Below are 14,963 nucleotides of genomic sequence, written 5' to 3' on the forward strand. Positions count from 1 at the left end.
TCTGCCAGGAGTGACTGGCTCCACTGTGTTGCCCACTCACAGTATTGAATGAATGCAACATAGAAATGAGGGGTGTCTGTGATGGACTGAGGGGTTCCTGTTATGGAACGGGTGGTGTCTGTGAAGGAATGTCTGCTGGGAGGGGAACAGTATCCTCATGGGTGCAGGTCAGCCACATCATCTGTTGTCAGCCAATGTGGCCGTGTGCGATCATTCTCACATAGTACCAGTACTTCCAGTGCTCCATCAGTGAGTGCGCTCTGCACACATACAGATAAGACAGACCATGAGAGCTGTGGTCGTGGGTTCCCCTATGAGTAGAGCTTGTCCAGGAGACATCAGTAATGTTCAGATAGCAACACTGCATCTGACTGTGGTCCTGGAAGTCAACATGTCAGTGCGACTCCTGTCAGAGCTACTTGTCGGGGATGACAACAATGAACTGCCACCTCTACTATGCTTGGATCACACTTATCTGGCACACCAAGACATAAATAGAGCACAGAGCTTGGCTGTGGGAATGCACAAACTCACACAACTATTTCACCTGGAGACCCACTACAGATACGCACAACACAGTTATTCTAGTCTCACTGGCCATTTGTTGTTTTATACATATGTCTGCCTTATTCTCTTTCTTACACACACTCACTGACCTTGTGTGTCTGCCTAGGCTTCCTGCACACTACCCCCCCCCCCAACAACATCATCTGCAAGTGATGATAACTGTGCCATATCCCTGCTTTCTATCTTTTGGATTCAAGGATACACATGCCTTCTGTCGGATGCTCATGCTGCATAGGTAACTTATTGCTTAGTATATCTGCATTTGTGTTTTTGCAGTGGTCATTGTATCTTGAACTTATATTCTCCTTGAAAAGTTCAACAGTTTATAGCATCAAAATGACACAACGTCATACCAATTTCACTTTTGAAGGTTCTGAAGTAAGAAAACTGCATTGTGTATCATTAATTTCTAACTTGTCTCTGCTAGACAGGGGTCCAGGGAAGTAAATATTTTGTTATGGCTAGGCTAGTATAGGCCCTAGGGCCAATAGCCTAGTACCAACCTATGAACCTAAGGATTTCCCAGTACAATAATATGGTGCACATTATAAGTCATGCCATCATATTCAGATGTTAGGATTGTATGCCAGCACTGTAGTGAAACCTGATCAGGCACTAAAACAGTATAATGATCTCTTTGCATTAATCTCACCAGACACATGCAGTAGCTGGATAGACCACAATTTTTTCCCATAAACATAACACAGAGGCTATGAACCATGCCATGATGTAAACGGATAGAGTAAAAGCAATGTAACTGTAATCTGTGTGGTATAGGATAAGGCCATAACTGCCTGGCCTTCATCCCACTGTCTGACCATGCCCTGTTGGGATTACTGCAGATCCAAAACAATCATATATATGATGACATCAGCAGAGTATGTTGAGGCCAGAATGAGTGTCCCACATGCTGGTGTAAAAGAGTGTCAGTAATGTCAAGCAACAACTAACAGACACACAAGTTGACTGCAGTGAGAATAGAACCCCTACCTATCTAGGTGCACAGACTATAGAACACCGTACTCAATGCAAGCTCTATGGCACAAGACTGACTTTTACAGGAGTGCAGGTGAACTTATAGTAGATGACATTAGCAGGCCATGTGGGAGACAATAGCTTGGGAGGCTTCCATGAAATGGATATGTAGGCTAGGCTTGTGCAAGTATCAAAATGCTGTTAATCCATGCCTTGGAAATGTAACTGTAGGATACCACGTCTGGGCTTATGTAAGTATCAAAATACTGGCAATCCATGCCCTTGGAAAAGTAACTGTAGGATACCACATCTAATCTGCTGACAAGACACGCACACACAATTGTCTGTATTGAGATTACAACCTGCTACCTATCTAGGTACACAGACTACAGAATACAATACTTAATACATGTGCCAGGGCACATGTCTGACTTTTATAGGAGTACAGGTGAACTTATAGTAGATGACATCAGCAGGCCATGTGGGAGACTACAGGTTGGGAGGGCTGCATGAACTAGATGTGTAGGCTTGTGCAAGTAACAAAATATTGTCAATCCGTGTCCTTGGAGAAGTAACTGTTGGATACCATGTTTACTCTGCTGAGTAGACACACACACACACACACACACACACACACACACACACACACACACACACACACACACACACAGTCAAATGCAGTGAGAATTTAACCCCTACCTATGTGCGTAGACTACAGAACACAGTCTGATTTATAAAACAGTGCATGTACACTTATAGTAGATGACATCATCAAGATATGTGGTGCAAAATAGCTTTGGATGCCTGCCTAGGCACATAGCTTCATAGATTATATGAGGCTAGTAGCCTAATAGCACTAATAACACTAGGCTGTTTAGAAGACTGGCTATGTAGCAACACAAATATCCTTATTGAGCATAGCTGGATCTATGAGTTTAGCAGAGTGAGGTTGTGAGCACCACCAAATGGCCCCATCCATGATGGAGCACACAATATTATACATTACACTTAGCATTGTGGTTGATATATGTGGGGAAGAAGTACTGAGACCCCAGTATTGTAGTGCTTGGTGGTGTGGGGGGGCCAACACATGAAAGTATTATAAATATATGATGTATAGTTTGATAGGGCCCTTGGTATGTAATGTTTTCACATGTAGTTTTATGTCAGACTAAGGAAATGGAGAATAAACACCAATAATGAAGCATGATATTTATTTATTTTTATTTTATTTTTATTTTACATTTGTTTATCGGGAAGGTCTGACTGGACACAGGTCCATTTTCAGCGGAGACCCAAGGAGAAAAGCTCCAAAAGTATTACATTTTATTAGTTAACATTTCCACAATACAAAAAATATTCATGCGCACAGCTACACAATTATTACTTTAGTAACATTCACAAGGAATAAGATATTCATACACAAAGTACACTATGTTAGTTGAATGCAGTTACAAACAATAGTTTGATATGAGTTCCATTTGAGTATCTGGTAGAATTTGAGAAAATGGGGTAAGATAGTAGAGAATACTTTACTTTCTAGCATTATGTCAATAAACTATTAGAGGTTGAGAACCATGGTAGTATTCATTATTTGGGAGAGTATTAATAGCAGTGAGTAGATTTGGTCTAGCCTGGGGGAAGACATGAACATAGCCAGTTTTGCATAAAGTGAGATTTGATGTTTTTTTTTTTGAAGAGGTAAGGTGAGGATGTTGTGGTTAGGTGATCAGGTAGGATGTTCCAGGTTTTTGCAATGCAGCAGGCAAAGAGTGATTTGCCAGCTTCATTTTTGTGCTTGGTGATAGTTATGTGGTTTTTGGTGTGTTGATCTTAGGTTTCTGGAGGGTGTATAGGGTTGAACTAATTGTTGCAAGGCAGGGGTTTTCATAGGAAGGAAGTAAAGCTTATGGACAGTGGTAAGTTGCTTGTGAAGGAGGATTTGAGGTAACTCAAGCCAGTTGAGTTGTCTAAGGGATTGGCAGTGATGGGACCTTTGAGTGGCTTTATTAGCAAATTTGGCAATTTTAGAGAGCTCTGTTTGGTGAAGGTTGGTAAAGATTAGGGAAGCATAAAGAAGTATAGATAGATGGATTCTAGCTATGGTGGATTTTGTGTGTCTGGTCATGTAGTTGTGGTTTCTATAAAGGAGTCCAATCTTTTTGTTGACTTTCTTGATTGTTTGAGAAATATGGATGTCAAATTTAAGTTTATTGTCAATTTCTACTCCTAGGAGCTTAGTGTGTAGTGTTGGAGTGATATTAGTATAGTCTTTGGATATTATTGCAAAATTATTGTTTATGGGGAGAGATCTACTTGGACTGAAACAAATACGTTTAGTTTTTTTTTTGGATTAAGCAGTAGTTTGATGATGGTGAACCATTCTTCGGCTAGAGTAAAGTTATTCTAGGTTATGAATTGAAGTTTGTCGAGGGTGTGGGCTGCACATATTATAGTGGTATCATCTGTGTATTGGACTATTGAGGCAGAGGGTAGGGATGATGCTATGTCATTAGTAAATAATGAGAATAGCAGTGGGCCAATAATGGACCCTTGTGGGACACCAATGGTTACTGGAAGTAGGGGTGACAGGTGATTTTCCTCAAAGAACAGCTTGTTGGTTAGATAAGTAGCTACTGAACCAGGATAAGGCAGAAGAATTTATGTTAAAAGTGGCCAGTTTTTCTAGGAGTAAACTATGGTTCACCATATCAAAGGCTTTGGATAAATCTAAGAATATGGAGGATACAAACAGGCTGTTGTTTCTGTGGGTATTAACGGAGTTTGAAAAGGATAGTAATGCTGTGGTAGTACTGTGTGAAGGTCTGAATCCATGCTGGGATGGGGATAATAGGTTGTTGTGAAGGAGGAAATTTATTAGTTGTGAGTGGACTACCCTCTCTAAAATCTTTGATAAGTGTCATAGTATTGCAATGGGGCGGTAGTTTGTAAGTTCAAGGGATTGTCCCCCTTTGTGTAATGGTATTATGTGAGTTTTTTTCCACGATTTGGGTACTTTGCATTCAGTTATAGATCTGTTAATGAGGATGGAAACAGGATAGGCTATGGCCCCTGTGGTAATCTGTAGGAATTCTGCTGGTAGTTTGTCTACTGCTGGAGTTGTTGATTTCAGTATTTTGAGGAGTTTGGTGATAGTTGTAGTACTGAATGGTTCTAGGGAGAAATTATGTGTATTACTTTCTGTATTGGAAAGGGTGGGGGGTGTTGTTGATATTGTGTGGGTGCTAGTCATTTGGTATTGGCTAGGGCTTGGATAGTTTCAGTAAAGTATTTGTTAAAGTGGGCGGGGATGTTGTGTAGACTGTTTGGTAGTAGTGGGGAAGGAGTGGAAGGTTTTCCTGGGTGTAGTAGGTTATTGATTGAGGCCCACAATTTTTGTGGGTTGCTAGAGTAACTAGTTTTGTCAATTGTTATGTGTTTTTGGCTTGATTACGTAGTTCATGGTACTTTAGTTTTAGGGTAGGGTTTTGTGTTTATGGAATTGCAACCAAGCTTTGTCTCTTTCTTTCATTAAGGACCTGGTGTCTTTTGATAACCATGGTGCGTGGTTGGTTTTAATTCTGGTGGTTCTGGGTGGTGCATGGGAGTTCAGGATGTTTAGGAAGGTGGAGTTGAAGTATTCTACAGCTTCATATAGTGCTAAGTATTTTAGTGGAGTCCATATACAGGATTTGAGTGAATTTATTAAGTCTTGAGCTCTGAAGTATTTTTTGTTTCGTATGACCCTGACAATGGTTTGTTTAGTTAGGTGGGGTCGATTCCTAATTAGGCATGTTGCTTGATGATCACTAAGGCTGTCAGAGAGACAACCTGAAAGATGGGCTTGAGTGGGGTCAGATACTAGTATCCAATCCAAGATTGACTGTCGTTTAGAGGTTTTGTCTGTTCTTGTAGGAGTATTGATAATTTGGGTAAAACCATGGAGGTTAATATGGGTGGTGGGGTTTTGACTGTTACAGTCAGACTAATCAATGTTAAAGTCACCTGCAAGAATGGTTTCCTGTGAATGAGTGATTTTCATCCAATTTAGTAGGTTTTCGACTACATTAGTGTTGTTGCCTGGTGGTATATAACCTCCAGCTAATATGATTTGTTTGTTGGGGTTTAGTTTTAGTGTGGCTAATATTAGTTCTATGTCTTGGATTTCTTGAGAGCTGTGCTCAGTTTGTTCTATTGAGAGGTGACTTTGGAAAAGGATGGCTACACCCCCTCCTTTTTCGCCTGGCCTATCTTTACATATAATATTATAGCCAGGGGCTGTTATTTCATTATTGTGGTGGATGGGCTTAAGCTAAGTTTCAGTTAGTACTACAATGTCAGGTTTGTATAGGGCTAGTAGGGCATGGAGATCATGTGTTTTGTTGAGTATGCTTCTTATATTAATGTTTAGAAGGAGGATGGATGAGCTAGGCCGAGCATATATTGGACTGGGGTTTGTTGGGTAGGTGCTATTGCAAGTGTTGGGTCCTGAATTTGGTTGAATATCAATCACCACAGAATGAGAGTTTTTGTAGTATGTGGATGTAGAGTTTGTTTAGTTTGTGAGTTATTTTCATTATTTTATTGGGGGAGTTGGGTCAAAGTTTGCAGGTGATATTTCCATATAGATAGGAAGGTGGTGGAGAGGGGTAGAGGTCACTTGGTGTTACTGGTGAGTAGGTAGTAGTGGAGGTAGGGATGGTTGAGTCAGTTTGCCATGGTGGTGGATGGCAGATATAAAGATGTGTGTGGTAGGATGAGAACATGGATAGGAGGAGGAGAGAAGAGAGGCCTATTGTGTGTAATAGGGTGAGTAAAAGGTGGTTGGTTGGAGTATAGACCATATTGTTTAGTTGTGAGGTGGGTTATGGACTAGGATAGGGCTGAAATATGGTAGAGATGGAGTTGAAATATAGTGTGTGGTATCCATTTTGGGATGTGTAGAGAAAGGTGTGATGTGCTGTATTAGTGTGAGGGATAATTACATGTACTGTGTGATTGGACAGTTTTGATGGAGGAGTGACTAGGGGTGTGGTGTATAGCTATAAATGTAATTGATGTGGGGGTGTTTGGGAATGGGGGTAGGGTAGGGGAACGAAGGACGAACCGAGCCAGTCCTGCACTAGCAAAAAACAATCAGTTCCACAGGTAAAATTGTTCTTACTTAATGTACCTTGGTTGAAATGCTGTTGGACGTCTAATTTAAGTGTAGGATACCTAAGTTCATTTGGGTTGGTTAGCTGCTCTGACAGTCTATTCACGACTATGTCTAGGAAAACTAGAGCTATTAATAGTAAGATGTGGTATTTTACTTCTTTTCTCCTTTAGTTTAAAGTTAAAACTCTCCGTTTTATAGGAAGCAGCTAGGAATGAGGGTTTGATGGACTATACTGCCATCTTGTGGTTAAAACGAGGAATCATTCTCCCTTGTGGAGGGTGACTAAAAAATTATATCAGGGTTATCTGTTTAGAGGGATGGCTGGTCCGTGCGGTGTGCAAGCCAGTACTTAACAGTTTAGGGGTTGAAATACAATTATACCACAGTAGGTAGACCTACTTTTTGTTTAAACACTTGATAAATGGAAGTCCTTTTTTGGATGGAGGGTTAGATAGCTGCACTACTGTCTTCGGGACTATACAGTCACATAGCGCAATGAACAGCTGGTTTGTGTGATGGTGAACAAAGTGTACACTCATGCGAGATACACCTGTTTGTGCATAGGTAAGTAGTGTGCAAACCTGAGCCACATTGCAAATGTATGATAATTCCAGCTGTACTCCAAGCCTGGTTTTTGAGATGACCAATAGCAGTAATTGAATATATCCTATTTCTATTTGTGGGTGTCTGCTTCCTAGGTGTTCTAGTCTGTCCTGTTTCCACAATGTCGAGCTTCATGGAAGCCAAATGAGTATAGCCTAACCTATAATGTATTTGTTGTTTGGTAAAACTTATAGGAATAAGGAATTGAAAAAAGGAGAAATATGTGAAATGCGGAAAACTAATGTATGACATACACAGCAGAACATGATAGTACACATAAGATATTTCTACATAGCTCACACCAATGCATCTTCAGAAAACAGGATCAATGCCTTATGCAACTTTGCCAGAGAAACTGTTCTGCAGCAAAGGACTGAAGTCATTCTTCACACAACCAACTGCAACAAGATGTACACTACAACCAAACCATCAGCTGTTATTTGCATATTTAATTATCATTATTATATATGGACATAGTGCACTTACTGAGCATACAACCTGCTATAATTATACTTGCAAATATACAGCTGTGTCTTACATTTCTGTGTTTCTTGGTAATTCATCACTTATCTGACAAGTAGTGTGAGACATGCAGTGTTTATGCCATTCAATATCTTTGGCCTTAAGTTGTATGAAGATATTAATTGGGGCAATAAAGTGATATGCATCTGACAACAACTGAAGGCCTGATTGTATGGCACACACAACCATATACTGCTCTTTTGGGGGTAGCATAGGTGAGTTACTGTTATGGCACAAATGCGGCTACACTGATCCTTTTTTTTGGGGGGGTGGCAAAGCTCAGTTACTTTTGTGTCAAAGACAAGCATAGCCTGTTCTTTTATTGGGGAGCAAAAGTGAGTTACTGCTATGGCAGAAACAAGGACATGAGGCTCTTGTTACACTCTTTGTTCTTCATTCTGCTGTTGTTTGATCTTGGGAAGGGTTGTTAAGTCAGAAACAGCAATATGTATCATAACATTCTAAATTCTCTCTTTAATGATTTACCAGTACAAACGTATGATCCTAAACTTGAAGGCATGCATTGATCATCAGTACTTTTGAGAGGGATGACTGTGTGAATCATTGATGCCTGAGGCCTAACACTTACTAATGGAAACATATAAAATAAAATCATTGTTCTGTTGTCACATGCTAAGGTAGTATCTGCAGAAATCCAACAATATTTACTTGATTACTGTATCAAGTCAAGAAATACAAGGATATGCCATAACATTATTAAATAATACACTCTAGGTTCAGGACTTACTCTGCAAATGCAAGAGTTCACACAGTTTTAGATCAGGACTGACTCTGTCTGATGCAAGCAGTACACAGCCAATACATGGAGAGTTGAAGGTTATATGAGTTGCCTGTCATCATTTTTACTATATGTAGGTGACTAGGAGAAAGGTATTAGGCAGCTACATGGTCAGTGAATGTGCTATGCATTGTCTCTTAGCCAAAGCAAGGGCATACTGAACATGCCTATGTCTGCCTCCAGCCACAGCAGCTGGTGGTTCCCCCTCCAAGTCCTCCTCTGACTGTGGCTGTGGTGACCTAGATGTTGGTTGGGAGTATGTGAGTCCCTTCCCATTGTTGATCCTGCTGCAGCTGTTTCCACAGGATCAGATTTTGTAGCATAGCACATACTAATAATATTTGTATACATGTGGGTGGATTATACTGCAGGGCTACACCAGATGTATCTAGGCACCAGAATTATGACTTCAGCAGCCCAATGCATGCTCTATGATATTTCTGGTTTGAGCATGTGCCTCATTATGGTATTCCTCCATGGCTGTGTGTCCACTTTTGATGGGTGTCATCAGTCATGGTTCCAGTGCATAGCCAGCATCCCCCCAGTAAATGACCCTGTGGGTTTGCCCCTTAGGAAACATCAGTTACAACTGTGATGTGTGCCAGCTATGGCAGTCATGATAACTGCCAGGGTTGCCAGCACACACACATTCAAGATAATTCCCTGGGCATTACATGTGATTTGGCAGTTGATGCAGTGGTATTCCTTGTTGTTATTGTAGATTCTACCCTGTTCACCAAGTGTTGCCTTAATATGTACATTAATGTGACTATGGCACCCACTTCTTCAGGGTAATACGCTACCTGGTAGGAATATGGCATATTGTTGACCCTCTCCTCAAAACTACAGGGAAAACATATGTGCTCAGTGGCATGTATGAGCATAATATCCAGGTATTGGTGGAGAATCCTAGGTGCTGATGCCTGTGGTGCAGCCATCATATCCCTAGTTGGTCTTTGAAAGGTACCTGTAGCTAGTATTCTAAGGGCTATACATACCTTAGTTTCCACCTGGATGGTTCCCCTAGATTGGCTCTGGCTCTGCATTGATGGTAGCAGAGCTCAAAGAGTTTTTGTAATGTGTCCCTGTCCACCCTGTAGTGCTCTACAATATCCAGGTCATGCAGAATCTGAAAAGTTACCCTGGGCCTAAACGGTCTTCTCTTTCTTGGTCTAGGCCTTTTGTTATCAGCACCAGCAGCACTGGCTTCAGCAAAGCTAGCCCCTAGCACTGTGTCCCTATAAAATGTCCTTGTCTTTACTCCAAAGGTATTGAAGTATTCAGGGAAAAAACAAAATGAAGGCTACATGGATGCTTTATAGCTTGTTGAATAGCTCCACTGTACAGAAAATCACCTGCTTGTGCTGTAATTATCCCCTATGAAACTCACCTGCTGCTTAACTGAGTGGGTTAACTCCTTTGTTGCTCATTAGTTTGCAATGCACAGCTCCATTCCCTGCACACATCTATGCATAAATAAGGTAAACACAGGCAATATAATTATTACTTTCCTCCATTCCTGTGATATCATGCAAACATGGAGCACAAAAACTGATTTATAGTTTGCACATCCTGTATTACAATCCAGGACCATCTGTACTCTATCCCTTTGCATACACATGCTGTCAGAGGAATAGTTACATATCAGGCATAAAAAAACCTGCCATTCATTCCACCTTTTCCCAAGATTGTGCTAAGCACTGTATTGCACAATGATAAAAATAATTAAAAAATAACTTAAAGCGGACGAAGACAATACATTTTAGAAAAAAATAAAGAGGATAAACAGAACTTGTTAATTGTGCACTGCTTACATGCACTTTCACCCTTCACAAACCTACATGTGCACCTCTGTAAGTGTAACCTGACACCCCCTCTATATCATCATTCACTGTTGCCATCCATTGAAAGCAAACACTATGGAACTGCCTACATGAAGTGAACATTCCTACACAGTTACAATTTTTTGCGATTCATCAATTATATAATGAGTCTTGACCTGATTTGCATCTTCATTGTGCTGATAGCCTGGAATCTGCATGCTTGGTAACCATGTAGGCAGGGAAACAGGAGGGGGAGCCCAAGTCTGTAAACACAAGGGATGGTTATTACTTTGCTGTATATCTGCACGGAGGAATATAGTTTTTGCTAAAATTTGATTGTATTCCATCAGCTGCATACTGCATATGCTTACATGACAATATGAATAGTCTGTTTCATGGGGTTTACACTTTTAGCTGTCTACATTAGCTACAAGTATATTCTTCATGTGGGGGTGGGGGAACAAAGCTTCATTTATGTCATGGCACACAAAAACAATTGTTGCTATTGTTACTCTGCTTTTGTAGCATCCACCCTGTCTAATAATGTAATAATGTGTATGCTGTTACATGTTAAGGTCAGTTCTGTACAAATCTTATAACTTTTACTTGCTCTTGTTTCTGAATAGACTCTCTTCCATGGCTGTATTCCAAAAGTTTTCAAATACACGGGCAGCACCAGCACAGAGCCTTCACAGTTGCTTTACAGGTTTTTGAATCACTCCACCATGTTGGTTTGCTTCATTAGCATGCAATTTAGATACTTAAGCTGTAATTTGCATGCCATGGAGCTGACCATGTTTGCACATGAGTGCATGCCACTACATAGAGTTTATTGAATCTAAAACATTTCACAGCCATATGCAATATGTGCGATACACACACAGTGAAACATGACCATATAGGCTTTTTTGGATCCCCCCAAAGATGTTGATTGCTCAAGAACTGAAGTATTGTGGTTTAATGCATATTATTTTCTGTAAAGCTATCCTTCTTGTATACTACAACTATTAGAATGGCCTTTTGAAAGATTCACTGGTGAGGAGGGTCCCCTAAAATACAATAGTCTCTTCTTATTCAATTTGCATATAATTGAGGAGTTACAGATCCTGGTATTAAATACTATGAACCAGATTACAAAAGATTTGTTTTCAGTCCAAGTTTGTCTGTTTCTGAAATACCTGTTGTCATTGTAACTGACTTACTTTGGAGTAAGGCCTATCTGTAAACAGGCTTGTACAGGAGGCCAGATTCCAAAATGCTCTCAGCTTGCTGTCAGTGTAAGTGGTCACTTAGACTGACAGCATGTCTTTTGGAATAGTGCCCTATATAACAACTAATGCTTTTCTGAATGCATTAGAATTTCAATACTATAATTCTTTATTAAAAGAGTGTTTGGCAAATCTAATAGAGTTCTTGTGTGGAAACTGTTTATTCAATCCTATGTTCAACAATAGCTTGTTGATTTTGAATTCTGTCTTGAGAAGGCTCTTAGTTTTCATTTTTAATTTTGTATTTCTTGGATTTACAATAAAATTACAGAATCTTTCCTGTGGTAAGCTCTATGTTTGCAAAACTAGAGGAGCTGTATTGTATACTGTATATATATGTATTTTTATATACGCGCGTGTGTGTGTGTGCATGTGTGCGAGCACATGTATGCATATATTTTCTAAAGTCGATTCTTTAAATCTTTTCATTAGAATGGGGATTTTTGTTTAATATGAAGACTGTTAGATTTTATGCGAGATATAAGAGCAGAGATATTTTGTCTATAAAATGAATGCCATTAGAATCTATAACATTGATAAGAATGGAAGATTCACCAGTGTCATGTAAGTATAACTGGACTTAGTATATTCTAACTATAATAAATGAGATGCAGTGGTAAAACGTATTAAAGTAAATGTTAAGCACCCTTTTCTGTACAAAATTTCTACATGTGTAAAAGAAATGAATGGAATTCATTTTACACCACGTCCATTACTTATGATCACATAATTTAGCTTGATGGCATTGTGCGCTACAACCATCACTATTACAGTGTCGGTTGTTATGCCAACAAGTTCATGAGTTGCGGAAGAAAATGTTACAGTGTAGTAAAAGTAAGAGAGAATACATGCTGGAGAAAAAAAAAACATTAGGCCAGATTCAGGATGGCTTGCATGGAGTGTACGAGTAGAGTAAGACTCCATGTAGCCATCATGTCCGACGAGTGATCCAGGAATAGCCTGTAGGGGCGTGTAAGAGAGCTCCGAAAATGTCTCCTACACGGACAGGGCTGGGATATACAAATTACCTCACTTGCAGCCGAAAGGCATGCAAATGAGGTAAATTTGCGATCCAGGAAGCACAAACCTGTCCGAGTAGGAGCCGTGTTAGTTACAGAAATGTACTCAGTTGACAACTCTGTACCATTCTGCAAATAGCACAATGGAGCCTTGTCAGCTCCAAATAAAGGTTGCATATGGTTGAAGAAGCATGCCAATGGCCAAACATATGGCCATTGGAAATGTTCCCAGATGCAAAATTAAAATAAAAATACTTTTTTTTTCAGTGATTTCCAATGTTTAAGCGTAGCACAGCACTGCGCAAATGGGGTGCGCTATAAAAACCATAAAATAAGAAAATAAATGCCACATACATGGAACTTATGAAAATTGTTAAATTACAATGTAAGGGAATAGCAGGCTGAAGACGACATGGCCAATGAGTGAGGGTTGCTAAGGGAAGAAGTCCAGCCTAAGACATGTAACCAAGCATTAGTAGGCAATCCTATGTAAATGAGAGTTAGGATAGTGAATCACACTTTTACATAGCAAATGAGCACAGTCAGTGGAGTGTAGGAGTAGGATATGGGGAGTAACAGAGAAGGAGATAGCTGATATCACAAGGGGGGTATGTATGAAAGTAGTGAAGCTCATTGGAGCAGAGTGGCATGTGTTAGCTGTCACAACAGGTAGGCCAGGGAAAGCCAAGAAATGGAAGGTGTATACTGTGGATAACACCGAAGTTTCTTGCTGAGCGGGTATGTGTGTGTGTGCGTGCCTGTAAACTCGACAAAGACAGAGTGCACGCGTGGAAGCGTGAGTGCGTGCGTTTAAGCCGGAGTAAGCATGTATAAGGCTGTTTAAAGACCTGTAAGCATGTTTGCGCTGGTGTGTGTGCATTTTAACCCGAATAAGCAAGTATTAGTCCATCTAAGCATGTGTGCGCGCGTGTGAGCTGCTGTGAGCATGTTTGCGCTTGTATGCATGTCGCTCCCCCCTGAGGAAACAGAAAGGAAAAAGGAAGCACAACAAATAGTAGGAAGCTACCAGGGAATACTAGTAGAGCTAGCAGGTGCAAACAATTGGAATCAGGCAATTACACAGGCAGAACACTAGCCCAGCTCAGCACTTAAAACTCTGCAAACAACAGTGCAGTTTGTTTCTCTCAAGAGACGCTGCAACATTGGAGTAAGCTACTAGAAGTGAAAACTGAAAAAGCTTCACTCAGACAAAAAATGCAAGGGGCTGCCATTGTTGTTATAAGGCGACATATGCAACATGCTGAGGGTGGTGAGAATGCAAATGCTGCCGGACAACCCACAGTGAGGAGACGGAGACGAGTGTACAGGCCCAGGGTCACCTACCAGGGGTTACATGAGCTGGAGATAGTGGAGCGCTATAGAGTGGACAGAGACCTCCTGCAGCAAATTGTTGAGCTGTGCAGGCCATGCCTCACACACAGAACCAACAGAGGGGAACCCATCCCATTGGAAACCAAGGTATGTGTTGGTCTAAGAATACTAGCAACAGGTACCTTCCAGAGACGAACTGGTGATATGATGGGGATATCATAGGCATCAGCATCCAGGGTACTGCACCAGTTCCTGGATGCTATGTCAGCACATGTCGGTGATCATGTATATTTCCCCAATTCCCGTGAGGTATTGGCCAGCAATATGCATCTCTTCCAGCAAATAGCAGAATACCCTGAGGTAGTGGGTGCAATAGACTGCACGCATATACGCATCAAAGCACCAGCCGGTGAGCGGGGTAGGGCCTACATTAACCACAAGGGCTTACCTTCCATCAACTGCCAGGTCATGTGATGCCCAGGGCATAATAATGGATGTGTGTGCTTGCTGCCCTGGAAGCTACCATGATTCCCATATCTGGCATCTGATGCAGCTGTACCAGACATGTGCCAATGGCGACATCCCACATGGTCACCTAGTGGGGGATGCTGGCTATGCACCGGAGCCGTGGCTGATGACACCCATCAGAAACGCACACACACCTGAACAGGAATGCCATAATGAGGCACATGCACAAACACGAAATGTAATTGAGCATGTGTTTGGGTTGCTCAAGTCACGGTTCCAGTGGCTGGACACATCTGTTGGAGCCTTGCAATACTCACCAACTACATGTACCCAGATTGTAATGGTATGTCCCATGCTACATAATATGATTCTGCGAAAACAGCTGCAGCAGGACCATTATAGGCCTGAGCCAAACAGTCCCCCCCCATT

This window comes from Protopterus annectens, chromosome 5.part1 (genome assembly GCF_019279795.1).
Source record: "Protopterus annectens isolate FY-2018-M chromosome 5.part1, PAN1.0, whole genome shotgun sequence".
NCBI lineage: Eukaryota > Metazoa > Chordata > Ceratodontiformes > Protopteridae > Protopterus > Protopterus annectens.